This window comes from Suricata suricatta, chromosome 1, assembly GCF_006229205.1.
Source record: "Suricata suricatta isolate VVHF042 chromosome 1, meerkat_22Aug2017_6uvM2_HiC, whole genome shotgun sequence".
NCBI classification, from domain to species: Eukaryota; Metazoa; Chordata; class Mammalia; order Carnivora; family Herpestidae; genus Suricata; species Suricata suricatta.
Window position 1 is genome coordinate 49,638,258 of NC_043700.1, and position 18,404 is coordinate 49,656,661.

The 18,404-nt window shown below is 39.6% G+C and overlaps 1 long non-coding RNA gene across 8 annotated transcripts in view; it reads right to left on the bottom strand.

Moving 5' to 3' along the window:
• The window catches only part of LOC115290805, an 89,241-nt gene that overhangs the window by 67,421 nt on the left and 3,416 nt on the right, over positions 1–18,404 (bottom strand). For 4 of the 8 annotated variants that reach the window (XR_003908227.1, XR_003908213.1, XR_003908219.1 and 1 more), the window contains exons 1-2: positions 16,600–16,758; positions 13,522–13,685 (exon numbers count right to left, since the gene is read on the bottom strand). The exons of 2 other annotated variants lie outside the window; for them this stretch is intronic. This is a non-coding gene — a long non-coding RNA (uncharacterized LOC115290805). Of the gene's footprint in view, positions 1–1,817; positions 1,907–13,521; positions 13,686–16,599; positions 16,759–18,404 lie in introns of those variants that run through there. 2 more of the 8 variants (XR_003908217.1, XR_003908224.1) reach the window with 2 other exon arrangements.

Sequence of the window (18,404 nt, forward strand, 5' to 3'; positions counted from 1 at the left end):
ACATTCTGACCCTCATATCTCAAATGCTGAAGCAAAGTCTCAGTGGGGTAAAACAATACCATCTGTATCCACAACGCATTCTCACAACTCGTTTGTTTTTTAAGTCTCTGCAATGTTAGAAAATATTCTTAGATTAGAATAATTTACAGAGGAACATTACATATTAACCCCCACTGTTGTAACAGAATAATATTGTTCTCTCACCCTTCACAATGGCTCTTCCAACTTAAGGATTTAGGTTAGCAACCTTGAATTCTTGACTCTTAACTAATTTAGAAATTATAAGGAAAACTTGAGAAAATATTTTGTCCTCTTTATATGTTATTCTTGAGTTCCTCAAGTGTTTGTTATTATAAACGTCACATGCCTTGTGCACGCAGACGAGCATAAGGAAGAAAGGATTTGCTGGAGTGTGGGCCACTGGAGAGGCTAACTGTACACAGAGAACCTCAGAACAAAAACTGCCATTAAGAATTCTGCTAGTGCTGGGGCGCCTGGGTGGCTCAGTCGGTTAAGTGTCCGACTTCGGCTCAGGTCATGATCTCACGGTTCGTGGGTTCAAGTCCCACATCAGGCTCTGTGCTGACAGCTGAGAGCCTGGAGCCTGCTTCAGATTCTGTCTTCCTCTCTCTGCCCCTCTCTTGCTCACACTTTGTCTGTCTTGCAAAATAAAAAGTTAAAAAAAAAATTTTTTTTAATTTAAAAGAATTCTGCCAGTGCTAAAATTAACAGTCTGCGCACACACACACAACGCACACATAGCTAATTCAAAAGATGGTGAGAAGGAGGAAAAATCAGTTTGGGACACTTTGGCTGTTTCACTACGAATTACCAGAAATTAAGAGCTGTGGCCCTCAAAATACCATTCACTCCAGCACACACTTTAGGTGGGTCTGGTGACCTTAGGAGTTTTCCCTTGTTTTACTTCCACACAAGTACACTTTCTTAACAACAGAGCTTTCTCGAGGACATCACTTGATTATCACAGTGGCATTTACCTACAGTTCTGAGTGCTTCCCACAGGCTCACGCCTACCCCCCAAAATGGGCCTGGTTTACTACAGCTGGAGTTAAGATAGAAAGGATAGAAGGGGCTTTATTTTTCTTTTTTCTTGAAACACAGAAAAGGCTTCCACATAAATCAATTTAAAATTGTAAAGCTTTCTTTTCCTTTACTCCATGGCTGTCTCTAGATGTGTTTGCCTACTCAGCAGGAGCGAAAGCCAGAATGCATGTAGGTTCCAAAGAAAAATACCCAGAATAAAACACTACAGAAGACTCACGGGGGGGGGGGGGGGGGGACACGTTTACTTTAACAAAGCAAAACCAGAAGGAGGATTCCTGCAAGGAGTCTGGCAACAGAATTGTTTCAAGTCACATATTTAATTATACAAAATTTCTTCTCTGGTATTTAAGTTATTAACATATCTATAACTCCCATTCACCTAATTCCCAGACCAAAAGGTATGCTTTAAAAATATAACAGCTTCCAGAGAACACAGGTGTGTTTCTGAAAGACCGCAGACCATTGTAAGAAGGGGACTCTGGGGCCAGACTCGCTAAATCTGAATCTCATACTAAGCTCTGGGACACTGGGCACATGCTCACTTCTCTGTGCTTCAGTTTCCACATCTCTAAAATGGGGATAACAGTACTTACCTCACAGGGTTACTGTGGGAATTCAGTAAGTAATATACACATAAAGCGCTTACTGCCCTGCACTTAAGAGGCCCTCAGTATAAGTCATTGTGATGGCATTTTTCCGATTAGGAATATGTAAACACCACTTAAGGACAATGACCCTTCTTGGCCACTTACCTGGTGAGGCAGGGTTTTCCTTTACTCAGTCCACTCCCATCAGTCTTCAATGCCCCTCCAGCCTCCTGAGAACCAATGCCAGATTGCCACTGTCCAAAGCAATCAATGTAGTTATAATGCAATCCAAGTCACCACTAGAAAACTTCTGCTCATAAGTCATTCTGGTATCTAGTTAGTCGATAAGACATAGAAACAAGGGGCAGGGGGAGTCTGAATGCAGCGCCTTCCTGGTGATGGTGACTTGGGATGAGAAGAGGGCTCTCACTTCTTTTTTATTATCTGACTTGTTTATAATATCTTTTTGTTTAAAAATGTAAGTTTCAATAAGCATTTATGAAAAACATTTGCTTTCCAATTAAAACAACTTCAAGCCCGGTATAGATCAAAACATATTTCCATAATCCTATCCTACATGTAGTTCTTCCTAAGAATCTGATGGAACAAAATAATTACAGCTGTCAATTTTCCTCTCGGTGAATGAGAAATAAGAGGGAACCTGAGACTGCATCAGAACACGTGCCGGGATTCCAATCACTTCCTCTCTAGCAGTAAGTCACTCCTCTCTACCAGATGGCAAGTGACACTCCAACAAAACCCACATATTTAAAACAAGTGTAGAAATGTTTATTGTACATTGCCTTCCAAAGCAGCTGCTCAAGAGAATGCACTCGTGCCGCAGTAAGGAAATCAAAGTGTATGTCCAACTAATGAAATCTTTCGCGAGCGGCACACTGCAGGCTCCAACACTGGTGGCTGCCAGCTGCTGCCTAAATACTATTTTCCAACATCTTCTGAAGGCTAGTAGTTACTCAAATAGATTTTTAAAAGAAAATGAATGCAAAATATTGTAATTATTAGAAGATTATTATAATTAGACATTCTGTTCCTTCCTTTGATTCAAGGAACAAAGTGGCTGTGACTATAGCTGAGAACACAAAGTGCCTTCGCTTAGTTGCTTATTAATCCATTCGGAGGCTATACTGACTTACGGGGAAGAGACCTTGCCCTTAGCTCTCTTCCAACTCGTGCTCTCACCTGAGGTCTCCTGAGCACGTCCTTAGCTGCTTTCCCACCATCCAGTGAGGCAAAAGAAAAAGGACAACCAAAGGATCTTTTTACCTCTCAACCCCTGAAGCCACATTCTAGAAGGAGAATAATTAACCAAAGTTCTATGTAATTTATTTTTTTAATATTTATTTATGGGGAGAGGGGCTGAGAGAGGAAGAGAGAGAGAATACCAAGCAGGCTTCATTCTCAGCGAAGAGCTTGACCAGGGGCTCAATCCCATGACTGTGAGATCATGACCTGAGTCAAAATCAAGTAAAAAGCCTAACCAGCTGAGCCACCCACAAACCCCTAAAGTAGTTTTTTCTTTTAGGACCCCCTTCCTCCTTTCTTTCTTTGATGTTTGTTTTTGAGAGAGAGCGAGCGAGCAAGGGAGGGGCTAAGAGAGAGTGGGGGCGGAGGATGTGAGGTGAGCTCTGCACTGACAGTAGCAAGCCTCATGCAGCAGGGCTGGGAATGGGGGGGGCGGGCTCAAACTCAGGAACCACAAGATAATGATCTGAGCGAAAGTTGGATGCCTAATCAACTGAGCCACCCAGGCACCCTTACCCCCTCCTCTTCTCTAAACTAAATGAGTGACTACTGATCTTACAAAAATACAGATGGGGAAGAAGGAAAGAGAATTTGTTTACAGGATCTAGTCATCAGACCCCTCTGTAACAGGGTCTCAAAAAAACTGTTTTATCCTTTGGATTATCTACTTGAAGATGTTTATTTCACTTTGAAAGCAATACAGGAATTTTAAACCTCGTCCAGTATGTTTTCCTCACCTACCAGACCAATGACACCCCAACACAATTACTTCAGCCGTCTGTCAGCAGCATCCGGGGAGCTGGTCAGCATTTTTCATGATCTTTTCTGACTGCCAGTACAAAAATACAGGTATGCAACTATGTCCTTCTCCAAAAATTAGAAAAGTACTGTTTACATTTAAAGTCTGATGAATTAATACTAATTTCTGGCTCCCAAAAGACAGGCCACATCATGTATTATTCCACGAGTGTGAAACAAACCTCATAAAACTCCTTTTACAAGGCTCCCACCTCGTGTGCCGGGAATCCCCAAACTGCCGTCATCACTGCTACACATACCCAGCATCTTCAAAGCACTTTTACAAGTTGCCTGATTTCAAGAAATTGAAAAATCTCTTAAATGAAATAAACTTGAGAAATGATCTAACTGAGGAACACGTATAAATCCTGTTCTGACGCTTTTAACTGTCTTAAGATTAATAAAATAAGTACTATCATTTCCAGTTTCCAGAATCAGAAACTGAGGGTGAGCTGAATAAAATGGCCTAACACAACAGATAAGCAAGGATCTGATATATTTACTACATCAAGAATAAACTCCCCCTAAAGAAAACTTAAGCAGGATACTGATACTTTGAAGGGTTAAGAAATGGTCTCGAATATACTGGTAAACTGGTGATTTTACTATATTATCCTTTTATTTGTTTAGATAAATGCATATTCTTTTTTAAAACTTATGTTAAGTCAAATTTCTTATCAAACTCTTCTCTGAAACATTTAGGTACTGTCTCATAAAACTCCCTGCCATCCCCAAATCCAAGACTACTTAAAAACCTGGATGAGAAAGCAGATGAGGTCTACCCACAAGTACACGGAGTGTCATGGTGCCCCATAGTGCAGCGTCCACTGGGACCCAGGTCCACAAGCCATCAGCGCATCTTGCTCCTTCTCAAAGAAAAGCCCCCATAAAGTCTGTAAATCAGAGTGAGAGACCTTGTCTGGCCATCTTCCTGGTTACTATTTTTAGGCAGTCCAACACTGGTCAAAGTCTGGCACCACTGGCAGCAAGATGTTACTGCTGGCAGCGCGACGGACTCCAGCTGCTCCGCTGACAGCCACTTTCAGCGTGGCCAAGGCTAAGAGAAGATGGAGAGGAGGAGAGGGCAACTCCCACAGAGCAAATATGCCATGTGCGCCAGATACGAAGCCAACATCATCTCATCCAAACCCTGAATGACCCTACCAGGGAGGTAGAGTTCTCATTCCATCAGTGGGCAAAAAGAATTGTGTAATCTGTTCCAAAGCCTAAGCCTATGGCGCTATACAGAAACTGAGAAAAAGGCATTACCTACAGGGTGATGCGTAATGAAGCCCTACCGGATTTCCACGTGTTACAGTATGAAGTTGGGCAACATGCTGTTTAACATCACACATAACAGCACAGCCACAAAGACTCCTATCACATGGCAAAGCTGTCGATTTACCTATTTCGTAACCATTATAGCATAGAGTCATCAATATGTAATTCCCTTATTTGAAGAGCTACCTATACCCAAACTCCCTTCATTTTTAACCAAACCGATGCATCGGCTGTGAAAGAGAGTTTTAAACCCTGCTATGCTAAAGTCTTGAGTGTTACAGGCTGAACAGTGTCCCTTAAAAAGATATGTGACAGTCCCACCACAGGTATCTCAGATTATGACCTATTTGGAAAGAGGGTACGTGCAAATGTAGTACATGAAGACAGAGTTATATCAGAGTAGGCTGGGCCCTAACCCAGTTATGACTTGTGTCCTCGTGAGGCTGGACACAGACAGAGGGAAGAGTGCCACGTGACAATGGAAGCAGGTAATGAAATTATGCAGCCGCAAAGCAAGGAGTGACAAGGCCTGACTATCACTACCAGTAGCTTGGAACTGACAAGGAACCCTTCTAGCCGGTCTCAGAAGGACTTAGCCTGACACCTTGGTTTCAGACCTGCGTCCAGGACTGACAGAAAAATGTCTGATGTTTCAAGCTACCCAGTTTGTGATACTTTGTTACAGCAGCCTTCAGGAAGAAACGAAGAACAGCGAACAACAGGGGTCTAACATATATTCCAAGATACCTCTCTGACACAGAAAGCCTGAAGTCTGAGTTCCTTCTGCACTGTGAACAACACAGAACTGATCCTGTCATACTAAGTTTTAGAAGAAAGGCAAGAAATCAGGGTATAGAACAGACAGAAGGTACCAGGCCACAGAGGCTGGGCGGGAGCCAGATCTTCCAAATCAACAGGCAACAGCAGGAAATTGTCCTATACGGATAAAGAGGTTAACCTAATCAACACTATTACTGGCAAAATGATTAAAAACAGACCACAGGCATAGATTCTGGTCAAATCAATAATTTCACATGTTCAACAATGAATCAGTCTACTCTGGTACAATCTTTTGAAGTTTATCAGCTCTGGGATCGACCTGCAGCAACCTCAAGAATATTATGAAACTTGGAAAATTGTAAATGGGCCAAAAAATTAGTGTATTAAAGGTGGATTATTACTTCATTAAATAGTCTCATATGACTGACATCAGGTGGTCATCAAGCAGTTATGAAAGAGTACAACCTAAATTCCAACCAAAAAGAAACTCTGTGTACATACACATTAAAGTTGGGAGAGAAAAGAAAGGATACAAAATTTCCCAATCACAAAGAAATCGCTAAAAAAAATAAAGTAAATTAGTTTTTAAGTAGAAGCATCTTAAAGATTAAAAAGAAAAAAGATATGAAAGAGCTTGGACCACACAGAAAACTTCCAGTTTCACTGTAATCTGAGCTAAAAATAAATTTGAGACAAAGCCCTTAAAAAAAGACAATTGCTAAAGTACAGATGAACACATCTTTCTTTACATTTTTTTAAATATGTTGCATTTTTTAAAAATGTTTTTTATTTATTTTTGATACAGAGAGAGACAGAGCATGAGAGGGGGAGGGGCAGAGAGAGAAGGAGACGCAGAACCGGAAGCAGGCTCCAGGCTCTGAGCTAGCTGCCAGCACAGAGCCTGACGCAGGGCTCGAACCCACGAACGTGAGATCTGACCTGAGCCGAAGTCGGAGGCTTAACCAACTGTGCCACCCAGGCGCCCCTTTACATTTCTTTTAATGTTTTATTTATTTTTGAGACAGAGAGAGACAGAGGGTGAGCAGGGAGGGAATCACAGAATTGGAAGCAGGCTCCAGGCTCTGAGCTGTCAGCCCAGAGCCCAACACAGGGCTCGAACCCACGAACATGAGATCATGACCTAAGCCACCCAGGTGCCCCAAACACATCCTTCTTTAATTCTTCTGTCTGAACCTACAGGAGTTCAGTCGCCCAAAGAACAGGCATCCAGCTGGAGAAAACCCAGATAGAGTTGACAGAACCACAAGTTGACAGACGCCTCTTTTTTAAAAAGTGAATAGCTGATTATTCTTATTAATTCCTCCTGGGTACCTAGACATTAGCCACCATACACAGAAAACAGATTAAAATAAACCACTACACACTTTCAGTTCATGTAACATTTCAAAGGCAAGAGATTAAAACCACCACCTGAGCCATCTAGATCCTAGGGAACTGTCACAAGTAAACCTCCCAAATTGGTGAAGGTTATTTTCAAGGGAGCATTAGAATGAAAATACTGTGTGTGTGTGTGTGTGTGTGTGTGTGTGTGTGTGTGTGTAACTTATATGTGCATCACAGAGTCTTGTGTCTCCCCCTCAAAACTCTGGTGTTGAAGTCCCACCCTTTCACTGAAGCCCAACTCCGACTGTATGTTCAGAGACTCCCCTTTACACTCATCTTCTGAGTACTGAGTATCTACCGTTCAGTGAGACAGCGGCCTTAGTTGCCCTGTCAACACCACGCAATGCTTTAATGCCATGTTTGTTCATTCTTTCAGACAAATAGTGCACCCTTCTATAAACAAACTCCTTTGCAAGAAATGAATACAAATCAGACACAGAGCCTACTCTTAAAGGAGGCAGAGAACAATTATAAATAAGATAAAAAATAAAATAAACACACTAAGTCCCAAAGTACTTTCCTTGAGAAAGTTCACAGTCAAGAATGATGATTTTAATGGAAAGACCAGGACCCATTTTCATGGAAGGTTAGTTGGCAATTTAAAAAGGTCATAAAAAATCGTTTGAGGGGCACCTGGGTGGCTCAGTCAGTTGAGCGTCGGACTTGATTCCAGCTCAGTCATGATCTCGCAGTTGTGGGATCAGGCCCCACGTCAGGTTCTGAGCTGACAGTGCAGAGCCTGCTTGGCATTCCCTCTCCCTCTGCCCCCACACCAGCACTCATGCATGTGTGCTCTCTTTCTCTCTCAAAATAAATAAATTTTTTAAAAATCGTTAGAATTTGAACAGAACAATACAAAGGACTACCTACATGGGGAATTTTCAACACTGGCACTCTATCTTTTAGACTGAGTAATTCTTTGTTGCAGAGAAAGTCCTGTTCACTGCAGAACGTGCAGTAGTGTCCCTTGCTTCAACCCACTAGATGCCAGCAGCACTCTCCAGCTATGACAACCAGAAAGTCTCCAAGACACTATTTAAAAGCTTGAAGTATATTCTGGGAATGAAGAGGGGCCACTGAAGGTCTTTGATCTGGTAGCAGCAGGTCCAGAGAAGTAAGCTCTGTCAACAATGTTGTTTGGAAAGGTTGTAAAATGCCTGGTTAACATCCTTCCTTGCTGAGAGCATTTTAAAGGGTTGTATAGACACAGTTTGCTCCTTATCAACTAGAGGGTGGTGTACTTTTTTCCATTAAAAGTTTATACATACATGATAATATTTTACAGTAACATTTTTATGTTTAAAGTTATCTCTATACCCAATGTGGGGATTGAACCTACAATCCCAAGATCAAGAGTCACATGCTCCACCGACTAAGCCAGCCAGGCACCCCAACATCTTCTCTTTAAAAAGTTCACATTTTTAAAAAATCAATCAATAATAATAAAATTAAAAGCTCCTGTTTTAGAATTTTGGGGTCGTAGATAACATTTTTTACTTTTATTTCAAAAAAACATGCCTGCCTAACTTTATTCTTGAATATACACAACTCACTTTTATACAAGCATTTATCAAATGTAAATGAACTACAAAGTGACTACAGTTTTCTCCTTGGTTTCACTTACAGTAAGAACAGTCACTTAATAAATACATATTTATGACTCCTTTAACATTATCGCATCTTTATTTGGAGAATTTCCTTTGAACACCTAAGCAAAGTACTTTGGTATGCATAGAAAGAGAGCTGGATAATAGATAAAGGAAGGAAATTTCGCCAAGTAGCACCTTATCACGACCAGGTACAATCCTCAGTATGTGGGCCAGGTAGAAAAAGCTGTTCATTTATTTATTGAGCACTTACCATGCATCAGACTTTACATGTATTAACTATTAATTCTCAAACAACTCTGTAAGAGAGTGATACCCTCCTCCATAAAGCTGTTCCGATCTTTCTACGCAAAGTAAGCAGTATTTTACCTATCAGGACACTCAGAAGCAGACGGGCTAAATAACTTGTCCAAGTTGACAAGTCTCTGAGGCAAGCTTGAAACCAAGCACCCAGGCTCCAGAAGGCTCTGAGGGCCCAGGCTCTGCCAGCTCCCTCGGACCCCCCATACTGGGCAGTGCCGGGCCTCATGACCTCGGGTCATGCCAGAGGAGGGAGAATTTGGAAGAACACTCTTTTGATTCAAAATATTACCCTTTTTTTACTAGAGTAATCTCAGATTTAACAATGCTGGGGCTCCCTTTTACAAATCTGCACTACCGGTTTTCATTGTGGAGGCTAACACTAGGACTAACTTTCTACCCAACGATGATCACACTGTGTTATGAAGTGACCAGTTTTAAAGTATTTTTAGGAAACACAACAGCGAGCCGCCAGCTGGACAGTCTAGCTAGAACACTAATAAGAGGAATGCCTTAAGCTAAACGGGTTGGCTATGAGGACAGTATTAGTATGGCTTTTGCTTTTTAAACTGGCCAACAGTCCTGCGCGAGGAAGAGAAAAAGGTTTCATTTGTTCATATGTTTTTATGTTTTAAGTTGTAAGGCAAGAAAGAAGTCAAAATATCTGAAGTGTTTGTTGATTTTTTTTAACTGTGGTAAAATACACATAACATAAAATTTGCCATCCTTACCATTTTTCAGTGTACAGTGGCATGAAATAAACTCACAGTGGTGTACAACCATCACCGCATCCACCCACAGAACTCTTTCCATCTCCCCAAACTGAACCTGTATCCGACTTTCTACTCCTCCCTCCCTGCCTGCCCCTGCTAACCACCACTATACCTGCTGTCTCTATGAATCTTACTATTCTAAGTAACATCCTTTTGTTAACTGGGTTATGTCACTTATGATAATGTCCTTAAGGTTCATTCATGTCGTAGCCCATGTCAGAATTTCCTTTGTCTGGCTAAATAATAAGTAGTCTGTGTATTTGCTACATTTTGCTTATTCATTTATCCATCTATGGACATTGGGGTTATTTCCACCTTTTGGCCAGTATAAATAATGCTTCTACGAACATAGGTGTACAAATATCTCTTCAAGTCCCTGCTTTCAGTTCTTTTGGGTTTATAACCAGAAGTGGAATTGCTGCATCAAATCTACATTTAATATTTTGAGGAACCACCACACTGTTTCCCATAATGGCTGCACCACTCTACATTTCCAACAAAGCACAAGGGTCCCAGTTTCTCCACACCCTCACCAATACTTGTTATTCTGTTGTTGTTGATTTACTGTAGCTATTCCAATGGGTGTGAAGCGTTATCTGCTCAATTTAAAAAAATATATATATATATTATTCAAGATTGTATCTGTGTCAATCAAGAGTATTATATGAAGTTAATTCATTTATTTTAATTTGGCCTTAGCATTCCCTAAGATTTGTGTTAACATTACTATAATGCCACTAAGTATGATTTGGGAAGAGTCCACCCAAAAGTGAGCTGATGAATTAAAAACCTGAAAAGGCTTATGAATAAACTTTTAAACACAGTGTAACCATTGTAACATCTGCAGCACTATTAAATTCTGGGGTGCAGAGATGTAACAGTACTTATTTATTTTGCTCAAACTTGGACGAGGTCACCCAGTGGCTTTATACAATACTGGGAGTCAGGTCTATTTGTAGTCTGGGTAACACACGTGGCTACCACAGATGGACTAGTGGGAGGGAAAGACTAAGCCAACTCCAGACACTATTAGTAAATATACTAAAAGTACCAAAATTATATTAATAAGATAACTGGGACAAAAATTTTATCTCAAATAATGTGTATTTGACCTGTAACACCATATAGCTTCTGTTAAAGGTTTTGGTGTACAGTTTTTATTCTGATTTGCAGGGGTTTTTTAATTTTTTTATGTTTTTTTTATTTATTTTTGAGAGAGAGACAGTGTGAGCAGGGGAGGGTCAGAGAGAGGGAGACCAGAATCTGAAGCCGGCTCCAGGCTCTGAGCTGTCAGCACAGAGCCCAACGCAAGGCTTGACCCCACAAACCGTGAGATCATAACCTGAGCCAAAGCTGGACGCTTAACCGACTAAGCCACCCAGGCTCCCCTGATTTGCAGTTTTATCGTTACAGTATAATAGCCTCAGAAAATATTACTTATTAGTTATACATGTCACATATTTTGGCTTTGTAGAAAAAACAAGGATCTTCATCTAGACCCCTTATAGAGTCTCAGCTGATCGTGATATTATGTAGAGGAACCTCATTAAATAGCCTCTAAATAACACATGTATTTATTAAAGTTTTAGTAAGCTAATTTTTTAAAGCCAATTAATACCAAAAAACATAACCTAATCATACTTGGAATTAACAGAACAAACATCTTAACCCAGCTGACTGTTAAATCTTCAATATGAGAGAAATAGCTTCTATTTTTTAAACATTTTTATGGATTTCAATTAGAACTTATAAAACATTCTGACATGTTTTGATGAAAACATTTTAGTTTGAGTTTTACATTGATTCCTATTTAGACCCTTCAACAACTTTGTAAGAAGTTTTTAGATAAATTTAATCCATCCCCAGTGGTTATTAGCATACAATCAGAATCTATAATTTTAAACATATAAAGTTTAGCATAAAATTCAAATTTTAAGTATGAATTTTACACAGATATTTAAGTCATATATTTGGTGGCCTCTACAATTCAGGGGTCTTATTGGGGAACAGTGCCCAATCAGGTCCCAAGTATGGGACATGGCTTTGTTCATATCAGCTGTACTCAGGTATCATGATCCCAAACTGTCCTGAATCAGATCAACTATTTTTTAAGACTTGAAACACTGACAAGGGTTAAACATGGTGCCCCAAAACTTCTTATTTTGTTTATGAGGGCCATTTTTACCTCAATTAAATTTCATCTGAAAAAAAATATTCAGACCTCTAGTTTTATTATTCCATTATATTTTTATTTAGTATACTTAGTATGGATCACACTTAAAATGTTTGAACTTAGTTATTTTTGTTAAAAGATAAATAGTTACTTGTTTTACCTGACCAATTAAGTCAGGGGTTGGCCTGTTTTTATACAACCCTCGGGCTAAGGATAGTTTGTGAAGAGACCTGACACGACTCACAAATCTGAAAATACTGAATTAAAACATGAATCAAAATAAAAAGACATTTTCTTTTATACTTAATAGCAATTTACATCACAGACTCACACCCACCCACAAATACAAACCCTCCGTGAATCTGAAGGATAACGGGCCTAAGCATAGAGTCGTTTCTTTCTGAGTTTGTCCACCAATATGCAAGCTTCCTCTTCTACGGTACAAAGCTGCGGCCTGGGCAGGAATACATTTCCCAGCCTCACCTGATCTGGTTGCAGTCACAGGGCTAGTTCTTCACAATGGATTTTCAGCATAAGTGATGTGTGTCACTTCTACTAGGGCTTTTAGGAAGCAATTATGCTTCTCCATATTCTTTCCTTTCACCAGCTGAATACTGAGTGTTGAGTCCTTTAAGGACGTGAAAGCCACTGTCAGCCAGGACCACCCACAGGAGACAATACATTTCTATTGTGTTAAGCCACTAAAATTTTTGCTATTAGTTACTGAGGAAACAAACTGTAACAGTCACTAACATAAATGTTGTATATCTGCTGCCGTTCACATTTAACTAACTTCTACTTATTTTGGAAATTCTCCCAATCATCCTTTTAAAAAAAACACTCTATGAAAACAGATTGTTTATATTGCTGAAAGCCGTCTGTTTATTCTACCCATCAGTCTTTTCCTTGACAACTGGCTACTGTTGCTCCTTTTTCTGTTTACTGTATGCTCAGATGAATTTTAATTTCAAATGAACCAAAATTTAAAACCATTCCTGCTCCACAGATGTAGTTCAAATGATGCGGCACTGAGACATTACCACATTCCATCCAATGACTAGGTTACAGAAGCAGAAATTTTAAAATGGATTAAAATATCCCCTCTTCACTTACTTATTGTAAGGGCCAACAAAAACTCATGAGAAGGGTAATAAATTTCACTTAACCTTGAAACGCCAGTATCTCCCAAACTAGAACCTCCCACAACAATAGAACCTTGGTATTTTCAAGAGCTGCATCTTGAAACCATCAGAGATTCAAAAATATGTCAGTTAGGCCAAAATGCATGCTTCTGTAACATGGATTCTTTCACACCTGACCGGAAAAATGGGAATGACAAGTGTAATGGGAAAGCAGAGTCGGTTCTTGAGTGATTCTTCCCAGCACGTTAATGTTCTGAAGCTATCCGGGGCAAGACTCTTCGCAACGAGAAAGACTTAGAAGGAAACACAAATGAAGACTTTAGGAAAAGCAGGGGTTGAGAATCTTACCAAAGTCTTTGGCACAAACAGGAGTGGCTGCTTCACTGGTTTGAGGACCCGTTCTGCTCTTCACTACCGTGTGATGCTGTGGACACCCAGGAAGGCTACAGCTTACGTCAGAACTTTAATTATGGTGCAACAGGCCTCCAATAGAAGCTAACAGCGACAAGAACCTACATATCAAACAAACACATGTCCCAGGATAAAATAAGACCTAGAAGCATCTTGGCAGGGAGTACAAATGTCATCCATACTACTGTGCTGGTATTTTTATCTGGATTCACATTGTTTTTGCTAGTGCTCTGGTTACAAAGTTACATAGTTTTAAAGTAGTCTAACCTTAATCCTATTTTTTCCCCACAGCCATTAGTTTTAGTGGGTGATTTTGCAGAATGAGAGGTTTTTTAGGAATGTATAGATCACATTACATTAGGTATGAGCATATTACAAATTGAGATCATGAACTGCACATGTCAAGCAAACACGCAAAATGACACAATCCAACCTAGTGGGTCCCCATTCCAAATCCTTTAGCAGCCTGACAAACACCATCTTATTTAGTCATCCACGACTACCTCCTAAAAACCTACCTAAAAACTATGTAGTCCTTATCCAAACAGTGGAAGCCATATAGTCCATAAATGCTACAAACATATTCTAATTCTCTATTTTTCCAAATCTACAATATAATTACTTTTAACTTCAGCTTTGCCTTAACAACTGATGTTTAGTCTGCAAACAGAGTAATAAACCCTTTAGGTAACTTCTGTTCTTCCAATCCAAAGGCACACCACCACACACTAGGTCTAGTCCAAGCATTCGAAACTGCTTAAATTTTGAAAATATAATTTTTTTAGAAGGCATAATCTGTTCCTCCAAGGGTCACCTTTCATGAAAGCTGCCTTAAAGAAGGCAAAATGGCAGCATCCTGAACATACAAGGCTATTTGTAACTACTATTTAAGTGGCTCCCCCCAAAGCTGCATTCCTTATAACTAAGCAAAATGACAGATGTGGGAATTTTGCTCATTTCGACCCAAAATCAGAGGATCCAATCCGGTCTACACAGTGCTTGCCCTTACTCTCTGTGTCCCATCTCTCCCAGCCATTGCCCCAACTAGGATTTCTGACCCCAAACTTCCAAGGAGCCTCCATTTCCTCACCATTGCCACACTACATTCCCAGATGGAATCCTGAGGGACGTTACTTTGGTGTGTGCAGATTTTAGGTTGCCTTGATGATCTACTGTACTGATATAGCCTACCAACATGGAGTAACAGAGTAAAATACCCCATGACCCCTTCCGGTCCCCTTCCCTACCCCCCTACCCCGTTATTCACCCTCTGCTCACAAATCCGTCAAGTAAACTGTAGTTAAATCATTTTTTTTCTCTGCTTTCTTCATTCCTTTCTGTAATGACACCCATTTAATATCTTTTAGGTCACTTCTCTTTCATTTCACTGATTTCTTTTTTAGGGATCCTACCCTTAGTACTGATTTCAACATATACAACATTTCTAAAAATTTGAGATATGAAATTCACTCTGGGTTGAATATCAATCTCCCCAACACAATAAAATGCCTCTAACTTGTCACTTCTGGAACACGAAGAGTGGTAATTTGTGTTAATAATGACCCTTAAGTACTTCAACATCCAAAGAAGCTTCTGAATCAAAGAAATATTCAATTATAAACCATACAGTTTTAAAGTTAAATGTCTTTACAATCTCCTAAATCTTAGGCTATGGGAATCCATATGGGAAACCTTGCTACTATTTGATTCATACACATTTTCACCAACCCATTCCAACTAAGAGTAAGGTCAAATCAAAGATTGCTTAAACACGGGTGCAATCCATTAAAATCATCACTACAGCTTCCTCCGTATGGTCCATCCCTCTAAATCTGGCATGCCCAGTGCTCAGCTTTATAAAAACTTTCCAAATGATCTAACAGAAACTCCTTCTCCTTGAGAACTACCATTGCAAATATTGGCAGAAGTCAGCCTATATATACAACTGTGGTTCTCATCTCTGTGCACTGCTGGGGGACCTTTGTGAAAACACAGGCTTTTAAAATAGATTCCAAGGACCTCTCAGGTCTAATGGATCCTAATCTGTTATGGTAGTATCCAAATACCCTACTCCTCAGGTGATTCAATGCATAGCCAAAGTCTGGAAACAACTGCTTCATAATCTTAGGAAATCTTAAAAGAGCTGCTGCTCTCAGGTCACCAAAGATCCAACATACAGGTGCAGCCTGTAGGTGACAGCTGCAAGACTAAAGAGTGGCCAAGGGTATGGTCAACCCTACTTACTCCTTTCTGTAATGTGGAAATCACAGTATTGGAAGGATCATCTACCCGACGAAAGAGATTAGGGTGAAGTACAGAAAATAACTTCCCAAAGATATAGACCTAACAGTACTACTCAGCTGCTTGAATCACAATAGCAGTTACAATCAACTAAGAGTCATAAGCCTACCCTACTCTTCTCAGAGTTCAATACATTAGACTAGAAATGAGAGATCTCAAAGGACCCTAGCTTTACATCAAGAGTCCCCAGTGGTTCAAAAATATCTTATCTCCACTTTCAATAAGCTGAACAGCAAAGTCCCAAAGTAAAACAAAGTAATTAGTGAGAAGAGCCTTCTGATCATTACCAGAGAAGTCTGATGAAGAAACCTGCACAAGTTTTGCCATCAATGATATCTGCCTTCAAAACCTTTCTCCACCAGTTAGTTACCAGCCACATCAGATTACTTAACCTCCCTAAATCCATTTCATCTGTAATGAGCACAAAAACTTATGAGCACGAAAATTTAAATGAGACCATATTAGCAAAAACAGAGTATCCAATATAGTTGCCTTTCCTCCTTAGTAATTTCTATACGCCTCTTTATACCACTCTACTTTAAGTCATGCTTACTAATAGTTAATGCTACCTGTGTTAGTCCTTACCTTGATTTATTGCTATTACATATGAGAAACACATGAGAACACTTTTATTCCTCCAAAACTAACATGAAGTTTAAACTTTGCTTACTGACAACCCATTGAAAACCCATCAGGGCCTAGATTCATACTCACTTCTTCAGGACAGAATTTCTTTTTTTTTATTCTCAGGTACTGATTCCACTAGGGCAAAGGCTCCCAGGTAAGAATTACTGAGGAGCTTGTTGAAAATACAGATCCCACCTCCCACCAACAATGTCATAATTGATAACAAGCAAGGATTCTCACTGGCTGCTAATGGCAACAGGTAAAAGGTTGCTAGGAAACAACACTGACATCTTGCCAAAGTATTACCCCACAAGTGATTTACTGGTTACGAAAGGGAAAATATATATACCCTTAAATAGAAAAATCTGGCAATCAGAATCTTAACCAAGAGATAAGCCCTACCATCACTGACAATGCCAACAAACCAAGTGCCATGTGCCTACTGATAGGATACAAGAAGGAAGTAGAAAGCAGTATTTTGACAAAAATCTATATCCTGAAAAAAATCACACCCCTAGATAGCTGCACCTCAAAGTCTACCCAGAAAACACAGAGCTCAGATGATATGTGGAAAAAACAATTAGGCAAAATACAGAACATTTAAGAAGTGGCCTAGAGTCCGCAAAAGTCGGTGTCATGAGAAGAAAAAAATGTAAAGAAAATTGTTCTAGAGTAACAGAAACAAAAGCAATGCATGAATAATGATTAAATCCCTATTTGGCGGGGGGAAAAAAACCTATAAAAGAAACTGTTGGGGACAAATGGGCAAATGTGAATCTAAGCAGCTATTACATGATTCTATAAAATTATGGAATCACTAAATTATTAATTTTCTTAGATGGAATAATGGTACTATAGCTAGGTAGAATTATTCTAATTATTTAGTATTTGAAGTACAGAGAGGTGCCACCTCATAGTATGTTAGATACACAAGCATGACAAAGATATCTATGTTCATTACTGATACCAGGCAGATGTTAACAGGGGTTGAATATGCTATTCTACCTCTCTCTGTGTGCTTTAAAGTTTCCATAAAGAAGACTAAGAAAAATACACATTCCCTGGCCCAAACCCATAAGACTCTAATTCCTTAAGCCCATAAATGCCCATTTAGTGGGACCATAAATCTGCATTCAAGTAGCCCTGGGTCCTCTCCTAAAATGCAGGTTCTCTGACCGCTCTAAGAAACACAACAGGATAGAGAGAGTAGAGCGTGTCTGGTGTGTGGAAGAGCATGGGTTCTCAATTCCACGCCAGCTCTATCTTACTGGCAGGCTTCCCAAGCCATGGATTTGTTATCTTCCTCACTTCTGCCATCTTTCTTCATGTGTCCAGTATATTTTTTTTTCCATTTTTTTCCAGTGTCCAGTATATTTAAGAGGGACTAAAAAGGGGGCATAACAGTCAGAGATTTCTATTTTATGTCTATGGTTCCTTGAGAGCATCTCCCCACGGTAAACATTAATTATCAACTCTACCTCCCAAGAGTGCCGTAAAGGAATCTTGGTTACCTTTCTGTGAACTGAATATTCAAATTTCTTCCTAGAAATGGGTAATGAGCACACAGTCTATAGTCTATATAGTCTACAAATTGATAACCAAAATAAAACAGAAATGGCACCCTCACAACTAGAAAAAAAAAAAAGACCAAAATACTGCACTCAAAGGTTTTGACTACAACAAACTAAAAAGGTTTTGTACAAAACAAATGGTACTACATCAAATTGAAAGGCTTTTTACACAGCAGTGGAAACAACCAACAAAATGAAAAGGCAATGGGAGAAAATAGTCACAAATGATATATACGGTAAGGGGTTAACATGTGAACTACATAAGGAACTCATAAGTCAGTATTTAAAAACTAATAATAAACAAACACTCCAATTAAAAAA